The 13,565-nt window shown below is 39.3% G+C and overlaps 1 long non-coding RNA gene across 1 annotated transcript; it reads right to left on the bottom strand.

Moving 5' to 3' along the window:
* Positions 1–5,856: 5,856 nt before the first annotated feature.
* LOC146796652 (uncharacterized) lies at positions 5,857–7,637 on the bottom strand. Its single transcript, XR_014969948.1, has 5 exons — positions 7,515–7,637; positions 6,979–7,075; positions 6,766–6,870; positions 6,600–6,670; positions 5,857–6,279 (listed from the first exon to the last, which is right to left on the bottom strand). It is a non-coding gene; the product is annotated as an uncharacterized LOC146796652 (long non-coding RNA).
* Positions 7,638–13,565: the final 5,928 nt, after the last annotated feature.

Raw genomic sequence — 13,565 nt, 5'->3', positions numbered from 1 at the left:
TATGCAGGTGTTTCAATTTGACCAATGGACGTCAGGTGTGTTCTACTAGCATACATCCAATGGCCACAGTGATGGTGCATTGTTGAGAACGCACCACAGCAGATTCTCTCCTTCAGGGAAACGCCGTTAGGAGACCACCAGCACAACTGTGAATTCTAAATCTTCTTGGCGGAAACCCGCCATCCTGACAGCCATGAAGTATTGTTTGCCAGCATTGGAGTCCGCTGCATCGGCGGCAGTGTGCGCGACCGCGGTGGAAACCACTCTGTCAACGCAGATGGCAAATCAGCTTCCATGCATCTAAATACGGCGGGCGAAAGACCGTCGACTTGGTGGAGTTCTTGGGACAGCTGCCAAGGCAGAGCATCGGTAAGACCATCAAGATCTAAATCAGGCCCTTAGGGTGTAGTTCTCTCCTCCATAATTTAATACAACACACACCCACTCAACAATGAGGGGAATTCTGAAACAAGGTAATAGATGACAAAGTCCAGCTAAAATATAAATTAGCTCCTTCTATTTGAACAGCTAAATAGCTCATGTACCTTGTGATTTCTGTCGTTTCTCTCATACATCGTTTTAATATGAAACATTTAACAGAACATCAAAAAGTTAAATGATTGTGATGAAAAATAAGATTCTAGAGCTAAACGTGGCACCCACCACTAGTTTGATCTTTAATTCAGTCATCACTGCAGATATAAATAGCAGATGAACAGAGCACAAAAATGTTAAAGTGACATTTTTCTAGAAAACCATATCTGTGACATTTCTCCAGGAAAGAAGATCAGCGGTGTAATTGAAAACAATAATAAACCTCTAAATGTCAAATTAAAAATGAAAAACATTTTCACTTTGTTAAAGAACATAAATGTGCAGATTTCTTATACATATAAATAATAGAAACTTTTGAAACATGTTTATAATTTGTTTCGTTTTTTCATTTATCCAACATATGAAAATGTATCACAGAGTATAAATTAATTACACAAATTCAGAAAATATGACCTATTTTGCATGTAAATCCCTTAAAGACATGTAAAGTGACACACTCGCTTTAAGATCATTTTATTGTTCATCTCATTTCGAATGGTGGTTTATTTACTTACTCTTTGCAAACTAGTGACTGTTTTTTTTTTTTAACAACAGATTTTATTCGTCATTTGCACATAAGAGGCAGGGCTCTGTGACCCCAGACGCCACTACCGCACAGAATTACAGAGAGAGACATTGCAAAGGACAATTTTCGTTTTGTGTTTTTGAAAAAAGAAGAAACAGAACACCAGAAACAAAACAAGCCATTACATTCTTTGATCTAAAATATAACCTCGGATCTCCGCCCCCCCAAAACTAGTGACTGTTTTCGGTTCTCTCAATTACTTCATTTCAATGAGGACCAACTAATCCGAGCTGTTAATTCTCCATTTGAGGAGCAGGATGACTTTACAAACCCATTGTGTTAGACCGAACAGCTTTTGTCTGCTTGCCTCCAACTTTGCTGTATTCTTTTCATTGGCCATAGCACTTTAACACTAACAACCAGTGCTAAAGTACATATGCTTCTGCACTAAAAAACATGGTTTAATTGATGAATCCACAATTGGTATATTTATTTTATTCATTCAAAGGTTATGAGAGGCAATATATATACAAGGTAAATCATAAAGTATGTACAAAAAGCGAAAAAAGGAATTCCACGTTGTTGTATATGGTCTTAAGGTGTCTTTATTATAGATGTACTCGGTTTTCATAAGTAGACAGCCAACGCGTTTCGCCCAGACATGGGCTTCTTCAGGGTGATAGCAAATAGTGGTAAGTTCGGCAGGGGAGTAAAATTAGGTCCACATCTTATTGAACTCTGCGTCAGGACATTGGATGTGATAGGAATAAACCGCCATCGGTGCAGGGGTCCCGTTGCAGACATTAGGGTGCGCCCGACACACTGGCGGGTGCATCCTGCATTCCTGACATTGAGGAGGGCGGTGCTGAGAGCACCGCCCACCGCAATGCCAGGAAAGCATGCTGTGCACTTCCGTGCACAACGTTGCAGGCACTGTGCGGTGCCTGCCATGTTGTGCACCCCCCATCCCCCAGAATCCCTGGGGGTCTGCTACGGGCCCCCAATGGCAGAAACCGCCTGCCCCACGGAAAGGCACATCCCCGGATTCATGCTAATATGGATGGCGGTGTCTCCCAGACACCGCCACCATGGATTCAGTAACTACTGGTTTAAACGAGGGTGAGGAAACGAATAGGCAAACTGGCCTTCTGACATATATCTGATTCGTAACTGATTTTTGCCCTTAACCTGCCATGCATGACCTATTTACCCTTGGTTATGCGTCCTTTTTTGTGAACTGCCACCACCATTATAATGCGGTACAAAAGGGGGTGGTGAGGGACCACCATTATAATGACATAACCGGGTCGCAGGTAATCGACTGCGCCGTGGTTTTCCAACCATTCGATTCAGAGAGGGGTCATGTTTAGAGGGACATGCTCTTGACATGCACAACCCTGCTGTAGATCCTGGCTAATGTGCCACTTTGTAATCTTGTGAATGTATTTGTTAAATCATTCATAGGTCCCAGTCATTGAGAGCACCGCCCACCGCAATGCCAGGAAGGCATGTTGTGCACTTCCGTGCACAACGTTGCAGGCACTGTGCGGTGCCTACCATGTTGTGCACCCCCCATCCCCCAGAATCCCTGGGGGTCTGCTACGGGCCCCCAATGGCAGAAACCGCCTGCCCCACGGAAAGGCACATCCCCGGATTCATGCTAATATGGATGGCGGTGTCTACCAGACACCGCCACCATGGTAGCTGCTTTTCTGCCCGGTTGACTGTGTGACCGGGCGGGAAACCGGTGGACAGTCTTTACGTCTGCTGGGGTCCCCCCCGCCATTACCATGGCTGGGGGAATTTGGGTGTGGGCGGTGGTTTTTAGTGGGCGGATCGCCACCGCCATACAGGCGGGGGCGATTTGCCCGCTATACTAATGAGCCCCATAGAGTCTAAACTCAACACCATGCAGTGCAAGTGGATACATGTCTTGGATTCAGTAAGTACTGGTTTAAACGAGGGTGAAGAAACGAATATGCAAACTGGCCTTCTGACATATATCTGATTCGTAACTGATTTTTGCCCTTAACCTGCCATGCATGACCTATTTACCCTTGGTTATGCGTCCTTTTTTGTGAACTGCCACCACCATTATAATGACATAACCGGGTCGCAGGTAATCGACTGCGCCGTGGTTTTCCAACCATTCAATTCAGAGAGGGGTCATGTTTAGAGGGACATGCTCTTGACATGCACAACCCTGCTATAGATCCTGGCTAATGTGCCACTTTGTAATCTTGTGAATGTATTTGTTAAATCATTCATAGGTCCCAGTCATTCATTTTTGTATGACCCTCTGACATGTGTATGTCTAACCTTCTTTATCAGTGAGGGGGAACAGATGCAAGATGGCCGCCATGTTTTTCATTTACGTGTGCAAAATCCCTAATGTTGTTCTCAACCCGCACAACCATGAGCGGGTGTTGCGCATCTCTCTAGTGATCGTTTTGTTCTATTCGGGGCATGAGTAGTCATTTGCCACATCGTTGAGTCCTTACACTCCAAATGATGGAACAGAGGTTAAGATGGCTGCCATGTTTCTAGTCACGGGTGTCAGACATCTTTTTGATCATGTAACATTGTCACGCGATGCAAGCACTTATCGGAAGAATTACGAATTTCCAGCCACGGCTCAATGTATCACGATCCTCTGCTAGACATGTGTCTATCAAGAAGATGTATTTTTTTTACTTGGGGCTGCGGTAGTAACCATCCACTTCACTGCACTTTTTCCATACTCACATGTATCCTGACGGGGCAACAGAGGTCAAATGGCCGCCACGATAGCATTCACTGACAGCAGACCTCAAATGGCCATGTGACATCATCACATGGTATCTCAGCAATCCATTTAAGCAGGGAACACCAGCCGCAGCTCACTTGACCGCGAGTTGCTGAGAGACACTCAAGAATACAGGCAAGGAGACTATGACTGTTGTTGGGATGCGGGTAGGTGGGAACATGTAGTTTTGCACCCCTGAGCGCTTAGTTTCCTGAATTAATTTTATGTCCATGTTGTCTCCAGTAGTTAAGGAGGTTTCGGAAGCAAGCACTGATGGGCTTTGCCATTAATACATGACGATTTCTTAGGACTGAATACTTTTGAACCCACTACCCCCTGGAGGCCGAAGAGCACATCTAGATTGGTGAGTTTCTAAGATTGTACATTGAGGGGTCATCTTTGGGAACCCATGTGTGGACTTGTTTTATTAAAGGGAGAGGAGTACACTCTGTCTTTCCCTCTCATTACAGGTAAACAGCTAAAGTTTGAAAAGCTGGTTGATTGGTAAGTACATGTAACGATTACAGCACCTGCATAGAGTAGTAGCTATACACATGTAGGGATGCAGATGGTAAATGGCAATCATATCATTTTGCAGATGATCCTTGAATAAAAACTCCTTCAGGGCTCAGAGGAGTTAATAAATCCAATCTTGTGAATTCCTAACCACCAAGGGTGAGTACACCAAGATTATGGTGGCTCACACATTGTACATTTTTTATTCCACACCATACTAATAGGAATTTCATTTTCCTTTGAATAGGCTGTCACACTTCCTTCTGTTATCCTGAAGAAGACCCTACTTGCTCTATCTACAAACACATATATATACAGGGTGGAAACTTTGACATACAACCATCTCATGTCATGGCTCACTATAGGAATTATTTAAAAAAATAGGACCAGCTAAAGTGAAAGACCTGCAAAGGATGGAGAACTTATGGTATTGTCTTGTTTATTGTTTGAATTTGAAAGGTCACCCTTTTGCACTATATGTCACCACAGTCACTCATTGAATTGTCTGTGTATTTGTTATTGTGTTTTCTTTGTCAGACAGCCCCCATTGGTATTATCTGTTTGTATACATTTTTTACACAATTGGTGAGAAAAATAGAGAAACAAAACAAATAGTTTAATAAGTATATATATTTGTTATTAAAACTTACTGAGGTGTGGAACATTTATAAAAGTCGGGTAAAAAATCACCATTGATTGTGAAAGAAATAGACAAGTTCTAAACCAGTACCTCGTGGTACTTACTCAACGGAAACAGTTGTAGCTTTATATCTTCTTCATGACCGACGCATCGCCATTGTTGCATGGAGAAAATCGATGCATCAGCTTGACTTTGGGTTCGACACCAACACAGCCTTCATCTACACCCAGCATCTAGCTGTTGTGACCTGGACTAAGGTACTTTTGTTTGGTGGGCCTTGCCTGGCTCCTGTATCAGGCCCGTGCTCCATTGCGGTTGGCCTGAACTCTTGGTTTTGCCCCAGTCCAGCCCAACCTGATAACCTCATAGTCGCTTATTGCTTCTAAAGACTATTTTCAACTTTTAATCTTTAAAAATGGATGTCTTGACTTCTGCTTATTGGATTTCTGTCATTTTGGTCTTGCTGTATTTACAAAATCATAATCTATGTTTCTAAACCAGTGTGGAGTCTTTTCCTGGTGTTTTCCCTGTGTTACTGTTTAAAGCGTTGCACACACTTTATACATTGCCTCTTAAGTTAAGCCTGCTTGCTCTGTGACAAGCTACCAGACCGGGAGAACCGGTTAATTTATGGTGTATATATGACTTAAGTCAAAAGAACAATCCCCTTGGGAAACTCATCAAATAAAACCCTAAATATTCACATCCACTCTCAAACAATCTCGAGATCATACAATCAAACTTCAGAGGTGTAAAATTGAAAAGCTTAATAATCAAGTCAAAAAATGTGTTGCAATGTAACATTTATTAAAATGATCTATATACACTAACAATTAATCATAATAAAATCACCAATTTTATAATAAAATTACACAAGTAAGTATTGCATTAATTTCAAAACAAAAATCATAAGTAAAAATAAAAATAAAAATAAACAGCGCGTGAGAAAAAAGAGAGAAGGAAAAAATAATTTCCAATCAAGAGAACATCACAGTTATCAGACAACAACGTAAATCAATCAATAAAAATCCACACTAATGGATCAAAAAAACATGTTATCAGAATAATAGCCATAAAGTGTTGCATTTGTCTCTAATCCGTGATAAAATCAAACAATCAAAGCATCAACGTGTTTCAGTGGGTCCGAAGATTTTTGTGACCCCACCTTCTTCAGGAAAGCAAGAAAATCTTCCACACTCTTAATTTAAAAATTAATTTCTAAATATAAAGAAAAAAGAAAAACATTTTTGGATTGATTAGAAAGCTCCCAATCAGCATCATCTTTTACAGACTCACATCAACTACCAAGCTCACAGTGAGACCATACAGCCATACCCATATGACCCTCACAAACATACTGCATTCATTCCTCAAACATGACCATATCATGGTCAAATGTATATTCAAAACAAAACACCCAATATACGCCAAATACACAATTACTTCACATAGAGCTGTAAACAATATCAGCCCCCAGTTTTCCAATTTCTCATCAACTTACAGATCATATTCCATTATATATCAGAGGCAAAACATACCTCCAAATATGAATATTGTCCTGATCTAATACAGTTCCCAGCAGTTTTGTCGCCTTCTCCTCCAAACACAACTGTATAAAGTGTATAGGAGATTAGACACAATAGATCCTATTTCATATTTACTTAGTAGTATACATAAAGAACCCATATTTCTATAAATTTCTACCTTAGTCCAGACAGGAGGCCATTTACTTTAAAGCCAACAGGTCCCTTCTTAATAGGTCACTCTGATATCGACCCGAAATAGACCAAAGAATGTGAGCATCCCAATCTATATCGGGAAGAAAAAGATAAACAAATAATGCGTCAAAATAATAGGCCCTACATAGAAAGCATTAAGATTAAGACTCTAAGTGTAATATATTTTAGAATTACCTACTTTGTGAGAGATTTCAAGCTGATGCCCCTTCTTTGGTAATATCAGAAGGAGGGAAAATCTAATCTCGCTTCGCTCACTCCTTAAAAACTAGGCATATCTGTGGATAAAACAATAGGGATAGTGCAATAGGTTCGTAGTATAAAGTTCATTGTCATGTATATATATCTAAATAGTACTATAAACTTAGCAAGGCAACCTCTAATGATTAACTCTAAAGAGGTCCCAATATAAATATACATATATTTTTTAAAAAGACTAACAATAATATGTCAGTGCCTAGTAATCATCTTCAAGTACCACTGTTTTAGTTCCCCTATTTTCTGAAGGTAGAATACCGCTAGAACAAAGTCTTAACGAAAGTTAGATACTAACCACGGCCTGCATTCAAAAAAATATAAGCTGTTAAGATGCATATGGTATCGCCAAAGCAGTGTTTAAAACAAGGAACTAGATACTAACCCATGCCTCCATTACCGTAACTAAACTAAATGCATGCTTCGTCAAAAACCCCCTAACCATTGACTTCTTTTACTTACTTGTCAGCCGGGAAATATGGTCCTACAATGGAGTTTTGGCACGGGGTACTCTGCCTCCGTAATCGTAAATTTGAACCACCAAAACATGCTGCTATTTAAACAAAAAAAGCCCATGATTCTCCTAATCGCACTACAGACTCAACCCCAAACAGCTGAGGTTGAAATATCACGTGACTCCAAACGTGAAAGGTGGCGCCATCTTGGAATGATAAATTGAGTACGGTGTGCCTCCTGTTTTTGGAACTAAACTCCTGCGTAAAACTAATAATCCAAAAGGTACCATATTATACAACAAATACGAGCCTGAACATTTTTTCTTAGTTTAAAAGGTTTATTTCTTAGTTTAATTCGAGCCTCTAAGGTAAAAGTATCACGTATCTTCCGGTCTAGGGCGGTGGCGCCATCTTTGAGCGGGAAATATACTGCAAAGCAGCTACTATCTTTAGAAATAGCGCTATAGTGTATAGCTTATTTGAATGTAAAGTAACATATTTTGAATTCCATAGAGCCTAAATCGTAATATTCAAATAACTGCTTCAAATCTTTATAAATACTCCCTGAAATTTGGTGGCAATCAAGTACATAAAGATCCCCAATCATAGTGGACCCACAAAATAATAAAAGGGGAAAAGAAGGAGTACATTCTCCATACCTAGTAGCACACAGGCAACTAAAATGACCCTACCAGTCGTTCCCATTCTTCCTTAGAATTCAAACCTTTGCACATAGTATCCAAATAAGAAATATACCATTGTTCACGAGATTTTCTTTTTAACCACCGCGTCTCCCAATGGTTACTTTTTCCAGTATAAACCAGTATATATGACTTACCCTGACTAGAATTGTGGTTCCTGCTTTAACAGGGTGCATGGCTCTGCCAACCAGAAACCCAATTTTTAACACACTGCATTTACTGCCATGGTCTTTCAGGAAGGATGCAGTTACTCTGAGCATCTGAAGCAATTACTGCAACTTTATGTATTGAGTGTTGCAAGATAAGATGCACAAGTGATATCATAGAGTTATAGTTTTAATTAGAGCATGAAATAGTACAAATGCCCCATTGCGTGAACCATGACGGCTTCAAACCACAAGTTTTGTTGAATGCCAATTCACTTGCATTTACCATGGACACCAGCCTCACTCTCAAAGAACACACTGCAAAAAACAAAGATGTAGTAGTAGTAGCAGTCTTCTAGGGAAAATCTAACCATTTCCTCCAGTAAGCAAGTTCAGAATTGTTGTTAAATCCCTCTTACACTTACATCTGGAAGGTGGTAACACCATGTGCCAGGGATCCTTGGCTCCAAACTGGTACCCCTTGAGGGCATCCTAAATGCTGCAGCACATCTCATCCAGGACCTGAAGAAATATACTTTCACCACCCCCATACTGATGAAACTTCATTGGCCTCCCATGCCTGCCCACACCCATTTCAAAACTGCAAACAGCCTTTACCATGCAGTCTGCAAAACCAGAGGCCTTTATAATTGAGTCTTTACCACGCATACGCCTTTACTATGCATGCCTTTACCACGCATGCTTGTACCACAGATGCCTTGACCACACATAATGGTAAGTATAAGTAGACATGATTTTTTATAAATAGGGCCTGATTCATATATTGAGGGTGTATATACAACAACAAAGAAGTATACATACTGACAGCCCAATTTAGGGAGGGCATTCAGTTTGGCCATGGTGGAAACTGCTCTAGGCCTGATTATGACTTTGACAGTGTGGGAGCCACGCTTCCACATGCTAAAGCTGACCACCCCCTGCCTGCCAGAGAACAAATTCTCTCATGGTCTGGCAGGTGGGTGGCAAGGCGGTGCCTATAAGAAAGGCACCACAATGGGATTGTCAAAGGCCGTTCCTGCATGGCATGGACTGTGAAGTCCATGCAATGTGGGAATGGGGGTGCATGCACACAGGTTGGCACAACAAGTGACCCTTGCTTGCATCCTCATGCACAGGGGCCCTGTAGCGCCACCTTTGTTTCCCCACCACCAGCATTTTCATGATTGGCTCACTGCCATAGAAATGGCTGGCTGTGGGAAAACTCGTAATATGATTGAGGTGCCACAGAGGCACCTGCAAGCATATTGCTTTGCTAGAATGCCATGTCACTGCCAACGACTGCCGATCCCTGCCAGTTGCAGCAGTTCTCTGGAGGTCCAACTACCAAACATGTCCGCCCTTCTAAATTGGGTGGGTGGACATATAATCATTTCAATGATGGCCCTTGCTCCCCGCAGCCATTGAAGAATCCTGGCCACAGTGGAGACAGAGGGTCTGATTATGAGTTTCGAGGTCCATCTAACCGCTTAACCCATGGTGGAGACTGCCACCGCACCTCCACCATGGGTTAAGCGGTTAGATGGACCTCGAGACTCATAATCAGACCCCCTGTCTCCACTGTGGCCAGGCTTCTTCAATGGCCTTGGGGAGCAAGGGCCATCATTGAAATGATTATATGTCCGCCCTCCCAATTTAGAAGGGCGGACATGTAGTCATTTTTTAAAGTTTTGTTTTTAGTTACAATGCTCCCCCCCCCCCCGCCAGGGGAGAAAACTCCGACAGTGAGAGAAGCAATATATTCAAAAAGAGAATCTAACTTTGGGAAAAAAATACTGTTTGCTACAGGGCTGCAACCCTGTAGCAAGGAGTAAAACACATTGACAGGAACCAAGAGGTTCCTGCCAATGACTGCTTGGCGGTTATTTATAAAATAGATGGGTGACCTCTTCACCATGAGGACATAGTCATTTATTCCATCCTTATGGCGGAAAGGCCGGCCGCCCGCACAGATATATAACCTGGGCCGATGTTTTCAAGTGGTAAATATTTGAAAATTTAAAAAAAAAATGGTTTTCTTTCTGTTGTAAACAAAATATATTAATTTGAAACATGTTTTTAATAGGTTTATGATGAAAGGGTTTTAGGAATTTTAAGTGTATTAATACAACACATGGCATATGTATTTAATTACAATACATTTTAAACTGGATTTATTTTTATTGAAAAATAATGTACATTTATCTAAAATATGCATTACAATGCTTTAAGGGCAGAATGTAAGGGATATGGGGTAATGTGTGGGAACGTGTATTACTGCTGAGGTATTAATTAAAATATTAGAGTATTATATTTTACATTAAAATTGATATTATGTTAAAGTGTTAAAAAATTGTGCTAATTTATAAAAATAACTAAGAAACAAATATAAAAATGTTGTAGGGGTGGGATGCAAGGGATGTAGAGCTAATAGGTGGGAAAGGGTTTTAAAACTCAGGCATTCATTTAAATACCTGGGTGTTAATTATTATTTTATTTTAATTTTTTTATTTTATAATGTTATTTTAAAATACATGCTTTGGGGGTGATATGTAGCGATATAGTGCATTGGAGAGGGAAGTGTAATAATACATATGTATTTATTAAAATACATGTTTTATAATATTTAAATTAAAATTAAAATTATAATGTGTTTATTGTTTTTATAAAGCAGATATATAAGTCTTAGGGATGCGATGAAAGGAATATAGGCATAGTGGGTGGAGGAGTGTAGCAGTACTTGGGTATTAATTAGAAGACCTGGTTATTAATTATTTGATAAGAAATATTTTTAAAATGTAGATTATGTTAAAATAAGTAGTAACATGCTTTAGAGATGGGATGTCAGGGATATGGGGTGGTGTGTGGGAAGGTGTATCAGTACTAAGGCATTGATGAAAACACCTGAGTATTAACTTCACAAATTTTTAATAATATTTAAAGTAAAATAAATAATTTTGTTTATAGTTTAAAAACAAATATACGTTTTAGGGACAGCATGCAAGGCTTTAGAAGTAATAGTTGGGGAAGTGCATTAGTTAAACTACTTGGGTATTCATTATTAATTGTAATGGAAATTACAAAAGTATTATTAAACATATAAGCATTTGACCCTTCACATTGTGAAATTTAAAATACATTTACCCTTTTTAAATTAAATATAGAATAAAATATTATTAAGAATACAAACTAAATATATTCTATTAAACAGTAACAAAAACATAAAACAGTATTTGAAGATATGAAATAAATTTAATTTAGTTTTGAAAAATAAAAAAATAGATTTTTTATTTATAAACATGGTATTTATGTTTATACATTTATTAACAAATTTGAACACACAATAAAATTATTAAAGTACATCTTTAAAACTTTCACATTCATATCAATAGAGAGGAATGCCCTTTTTTTTTTTTTCCTTTTTCAGATTGATATTCTTGGTTGCGTGTCTGTTTTTACAGTCGGTGGAGCATAGCGGGGCTGCGGTCAGACAAGAATTATTTTATTTAAAAAAAACACTCATATGCTAGGCACTTTATTGTAAGGCAAGAGGAAGGGATGTGGTTAGCTGTTAAATGAGGTTTGAATGTATGTATTGTTATTTTTAACTAGTCTAACATCACCATATAGGTTGTGTTTGTAAACACACATCAGGCTAGATGTTATTTTAAAAACTCTTTTTATACCTAGATGAATTTTTTTTTAATTTTTTAAATTTTTACCATCATGTTTTTTATTAGTGTTTTACTTTTAACATAGAAGACAACAATCAAGAAGAGCGAAGACTATATTTTAATTTTTTTTCAATTGGATTACCCTTCTTTTGGCTTATGGATGTCATTTTGGGGAAATAAGATAGTACCCTGAGATTTCCCTCACAGCTCAGTGTTTGTACCCTGAGGCAGAACAAGTGCCTGGTAAGCCATGACTTCCAATAGGGGAACCGCACCCGCTCAAGTGTGGCCCACTCTGTCTTTGTCATGCAGTGGTCTGCTTGGTGCAGTTCTCTGGCCATTGGAGTCCACTTGCCAGCTAAGGGATACCAGGATATGTTCTACCCTTTGTTCCTCGAGGCTACCTACCCCAAAGGACAGGCTGGCCACCCTTATGAATGTGATAATTAGGTGTAAGACACTTTTACCATGTATGAAGGAGAGAGCACTGGCACTTTAGCACTGGCTGGTAATGGTAACGTGTGGAGAGTCCTACAGACAAAAAAATGAATTCAGCAACAGAAGGCAAAAATTGGGGGAAACTAAAGGGCCAGATTCGACATTTATATACATTTAGACTTCACCAATCAGATAATGTATGCTACCCGGCATATCACTGTCAACCACAGAAAATCTGTATATTTCTAATATCCTTCTTTAGTATACAAAATAATTTCTAAAATATCATAATGCATCCAAAAGTTCAGAAAAACATATTCCATTTTGCACATCACTTCCAGTTGGATACAACATTACAACTTTACTTATTCCACAAACTATCAGTGTTTTTCTCAACAAAGGTTAATTTACATAAAAAATCTACAATCTTGCAATATAAATAACTGTCACGGTGACATTTTGGTGGATTCTTGGGCCTTCTTCAGGACAAACACTTTGTTTAGACTTAATCCCACAAAATACCTTGGATTGCTCAATTGGATTATCATCAATCAAACATTTTCCAAACATTTGTCTCCCCCGTATAACATCTAATTATTCTGTGTCTTAGAACGCTTTCCTTCCATTCTCCAGCTAAGGAATAACACTCAACCAGTTCCCTACTTAATTCTTAATAGTTGGGTTTTACACCGATTTCTGTGATTTAGTTGTAAGTCCCATAAAAGCAACTGTTCATGTTCTGCAGTTTTCTTTTCTTTTCCAAAGCACCCTCTCATTGTTGTGTTTTCCCCATAATAAAATAATGAATAAATATTGAAAGGAATATGTACTGAGTATCATGAAAAACTGAGTCCCTCAGTTAGAGTTTACCAGTTAGACAGAGGATTGCACCTCAAATGTGACACAGTTCCCAGTACGTGAAATTGATGGTCTACTTAGCTATTTAAAGTCTGGCATCTTGCCGGAGGAAACCTTAGACTAATGAACCAATGGAGATAGGGTCATTGGTCTAAGTACCTCAGACATTTCACTCTATTTAAAGAAAAAAGGAAAAACCTGGTGGTCCCAAACTGAAAAACCCTAAATTGCCCACCCACCCTAG

This window comes from Triturus cristatus, chromosome 10 (genome assembly GCF_964204655.1).
Source record: "Triturus cristatus chromosome 10, aTriCri1.1, whole genome shotgun sequence".
NCBI classification, from domain to species: Eukaryota; Metazoa; Chordata; class Amphibia; order Caudata; family Salamandridae; genus Triturus; species Triturus cristatus.
The sequence above is the reverse complement of the archived record's forward strand: the minus strand, read 5'-3'. Positions and strand labels throughout refer to the sequence as shown.